This window comes from Sinocyclocheilus rhinocerous, unplaced genomic scaffold, assembly GCF_001515625.1.
Source record: "Sinocyclocheilus rhinocerous isolate Xijiao unplaced genomic scaffold, SAMN03320098_v1.1 scaffold2338, whole genome shotgun sequence".
Lineage (NCBI taxonomy): Eukaryota > Metazoa > Chordata > Actinopteri > Cypriniformes > Cyprinidae > Sinocyclocheilus > Sinocyclocheilus rhinocerous.
Window position 1 is genome coordinate 88,224 of NW_015644013.1, and position 4,644 is coordinate 92,867.

General features: G+C 32.5%; 1 pseudogene; it reads right to left on the reverse strand.

Annotated features, from left to right (window-relative positions):
• Nucleotides 1-2,981: 2,981 nt before the first annotated feature.
• The window catches only part of LOC107757848 (uncharacterized), a 7,285-nt pseudogene continuing 5,622 nt past the window's right edge, over nt 2,982-4,644 (reverse strand).

Here is a 4,644-nt window from a genome sequence, read left to right on the forward strand (position 1 = left end):
ACACACACAGGCACACACACTCACACACACACACACACACACACACAATATATATATGTAAATACATATATACTGTATTTGTACACATATATCTTGTTACTATCATTACTAGTAGGCAAATGACTGGTGGACATCATCAGTAGAGCTGAATAAAGGCACTATTGTCTCTTTACAGTCTGTTATTTTCCTGTTTACTACTGTGAAGCTGCTTTGAAATGATCTTTATAAAGACTATAAAGTGCTATAGACATAAATGTGACTTGACTGACTTGGCGAAATTCATCAGCTATTAAGCTTGTAAAACTGTTTTAAAGCAGTTGGAGAAGAGAGTTAGTGTTGTCGGTTGAGGTGAGGAGTCTGCAGTTGTCTCTCCTGAGTGAAACAGAAGCTATCCGTTAATATTAATCTGTAGAGCTCTGATTTGATGCCTGGGTTGTAACCTGCTGCAGAGGAAGAGCAGCGCTGCGTTTTCTTACCACTTCCTCCAGAACACTGTCACACAGTCATGCTGAACACACAAGGCCTACACACATTATCAAACATGGACTTAAATATTTGACATCAAAATTTCTCAGAAATGAACACTGTTTTATTGAGGATTTCTCAAGCTCTTTTAACACACTGCAGTGTTTGTGCGAGGAAAACAGACAAAACTCACACACAGCATATTTCACTGTGGTTTATTTCTCTAGTAAAAGTCTTGGATCTTTTAGCTTTTAAAGCTCTGCAGGTCTTTCATCCCAAAGTGTTTCAGTCTCTTCACCTTTATCAATGTGTTCCATAACCAGCTTTATATTTAACTCTATGAGAAATAATGGTTCCCCATTCACTCTTTAATAACTTCACCCATAAACATGTGTAAACTCTATAGGCTTACAATATAGATTTGTCGATTTTAAGGCTCAGATTTCATCATAAAACAGACAGAATTAGAAAGCTGAGACTTTGTTTCATATTAAAACAGCATTTTTATATTTAAATAAAATTCAGAGCTCGGAGCCCTCCCCTCGAACAGTAGGCCAGACACGCATAACCTCTACTCGGTTTATTAGATGTGAGTGTGAACTCGTGAAATCTTGTTTTTCAAGAGCATGCAGGATTTCAGCTGAAACACAATGACACATGGCTGTGTTGACATACTTTTCTGTTAGAAAATGAACATATTTAAATGTAAAAGTACATGTATAAATTATTACTGCTACACATTAAACAATGTGTTGCTTTTTAAATCAGTTTTAAAAATAATATGAATATTATCTCCACATGATCTCATGGAGTTGTTCTGTTAAAATGTTAAAAGGGTCTTGTACCATTTTATTAACATTTGGTTAAAGACTGTTCTTGACTCTTTAGCTAATTAATATATTTGAGTAAAATATATTTAAAATCTATATTAATATATGTATATCAATATCTATCTATCTATCTATCTATGTTAAATATTATATTGAAATATATTCAAATAATTATAATCTAGTTACCGCTAGAATAGTTGCCTAGTCTTCTGCAAAAATAGAAGTAGTCTTTTGCTTTTTGAAAGCATATGATGCCTGACATCTAAAAGAATTTGAACCATATACAAAAAAATCTCAACACTGTTACAGTTACAATTGTAACACTCTGACTTCTTGCATTTAATTTAATATTGCAGTCTTGTCCTTATTAGTGAAAATCTATCAATTAATGATCTCTCTATTAATTAGTGCAGCTATACGTGTTTCTTGTATCAAAAGATGACTAGTGTGTTTTAAGTATGTCTGTAAGTTATGAAGGATAAAGTTACTACAGGCGTCCTTTAAATGTTTATATTTCACCAAAAAATGAGTAGAAACATAATTCTTTCGTTTCAATTTTCGTTTAAGTGGAATTTCTAATTGTGGTAACAAAAAACAAAACAGCACAAAACATGACATTAATTAAAAGTCTAATATTACTATTATACAATTATACAAAGACCAAATTCAGGTAACACTTTATTTCGATAGTCCACTTTAGACATTCTATTAACAGCAAGTAACTTTGCAACTACATGTCAACTAGCAGTTAGTAGAGTATTAGTAGACTATCTGCTTAATATCTTCTAACACTTTCTTTGTCAACTTATTCAACTAACCCTAAACCTACCCTAACAGTCTACTCTGAGAATTAGTTGACATGTAGTTGACATGTAATTGAAAATTAATGAGAATTAGTTGACATGTAGTTACAAAGTTACGTATAGTTAATAGAATGTCTAAAGTGGACTATCAAAATAAAGTGTAACCCCCTTTTTTTTTTTTGTAGTTATAGCTCTGGAAATGTGCTGAAATTGTTTGCTACATTAATAAATAATATATTTTTTAAATGTTCTACCCAAGACTGATTGATCAGAAGGTACACAAGTTGGTTTGAAGGGACATTTGAACCAAAAACAAAAAGACAAAACATTTACTCAAACTCATGTCTTTTCAATCCCTCATCTTTAAAACAAAAATGAAGATATTATTAATATTATCTCGTTGTCCATCCATTAAAAGTCTATTAACAAACAGAAGTCAAGCAAGCATATTTGAGCCATGATCTAAAAGTGGATCTGTCACCCATGGCTTTTCCATTTTGGCCTAGTTTTTGTTACATAAATAATGACACGGTGTGATATGTCATGTGTTGTTGTTCATCTGAAGTTTTATTTTCCAGATTTTAAGACCTGCTAAGGACCAGATTTTTATTATTTTATTACGTCCTGATATGGAAAGCCAGGGAATTCAATAGGGTGCCCTTTCTTTTTCACATGACTGTACATCTTGGATGGCCTGAGGGGGAGTAAAGTATCAGCAAATTTTCATTTTTGGGTGAACTATTCCTTTAAAAAGTATTTTCTGATGAATAAACGTCTTATGGGTTTGGAACAACATTTTCATTTTTGGTTCGACTAACCCTTTAAGCCATAATTTTAAATTTGATAATTAGTAATTTAACAAAACTCATTCGCCCATAGATACTTACTTGTTACCCTTGGTCTCTAAGGTCATGCGTTCAGGTTCTGTCATTTCCATGTAGTTCTTGGACCAGACGAATTTGGAGTCAGCGGTGAGGTTAGAGCACTCAAAATTCAGTGAAATGACGCCGTCATCGTCAACATTCACAACTATCTCGGTAGTTCCTGTGAGAAAGAAATGGCTTGTTGGATTTTGTTGAGAGTAGTTAAGTCTTGTTGATTTTGGTTTGTTTTTAGGGTTAACCTGGATTTAAAAACAACTCTAAACAGATTCCTCATTTGCAAAAGCACCCACTGTAAAGATTATGAGATTACGTGTAAAAAGAAAAAAAAAAAAGTAATTTTCAGAGGTATATCAAGTTATTTGAAGAGAGATCATGAAGACAAATGTATGAATTGTACAGAAGAAAAGGATAATTTTAATTTATTTCACATTGATTTCAATTTTATCTGCAGTAGCTTTTTTTGCAGTACAGTAAAATGTTATTTGATAAATTCTAGTTCTGTCTAGTTTAGTACCTGGTTTAGTCACTGCCTCAACTGGTTCTGTTGGATCTGATGCTTTTCCTACACCGGCTTTGTTCTGAGCGCGCACACGGAAAACATACGATTCCCCCTCCTTTAGATCCTTGATCTAGAATAAGAGAAACAACATTTACTACCATAAACCTACCCTTGTGAAAAAAGAAGTGTGCTTAATTGTATTAAATGTGAACTTGTAGTGTGCTTCAAATCTTAAAAGTATATTTAAAAAGATGACATAATTGTATAGATAATAGTTATGAAATAAAAGGCCACTTAAGTGACTCAAAGAGTGACACTTTCATGTCATAACACACTTAAGTACACTTTTAAAAAGTGCACTTTTTAATGTAAAATTAAAAGTTGTAAAGTACATTTTGAGTCAATATGTTTTAATAATCTTTTTTTGTGCTTATTTTGACATACTACAGCACATGTAGAGGTTATGGTTAATATATATTAAATGTACTAAATTGCAATTATCATTTCAAATGAGTAATTACAAATATATTTAAATACATGACATACAAGTTTCAATAGAAATGACATTAAAGTATATTTTAGTTTAACATAAATGCTTGTAAGTACATTCAATGGTACGTTAACCATATTTCAAAGACAACAGAAGTAATTATGAAATTACATATAAAGATGTACTTAAGTCCTACTTAAGTCCTACTTAAGTGGGTAAAAAACCCTCTAAAGTTCAGCTAATTGCATTTAATACAAATTTATGTATTAAAAAATATTTTAATTGCAATTAACATGCAGTTAAGTTTCCAAAAACATTACATTGAGTTTTCACTTAAGTATATCCTTTTAAATTATTTCCATAATAAGTACTCATTTTAAAAGTATGCTACAAGAGTACTTAATTTTCTCAAAGGTATACCAATATCACAACCCTTAACAAACTCCACTGCCCTACGGCTTCCATATGCATACAAACCTTCTTGAATGTCTTGTCAGTAGCTTTCTCATTGACTCCTCTCCACATCTCAAAGTCTGCGTCAGCCTCTTTGATATCAATGTAGTATCCATTGACAGCATCACGACCCTGGTAGACAGGCGGTTTCCAGAGCAAGACCAGAGAGTCCTTACGCACCTCCTGTACTTGGAGGTCATGGGGTGGTCCTAAAAACAGG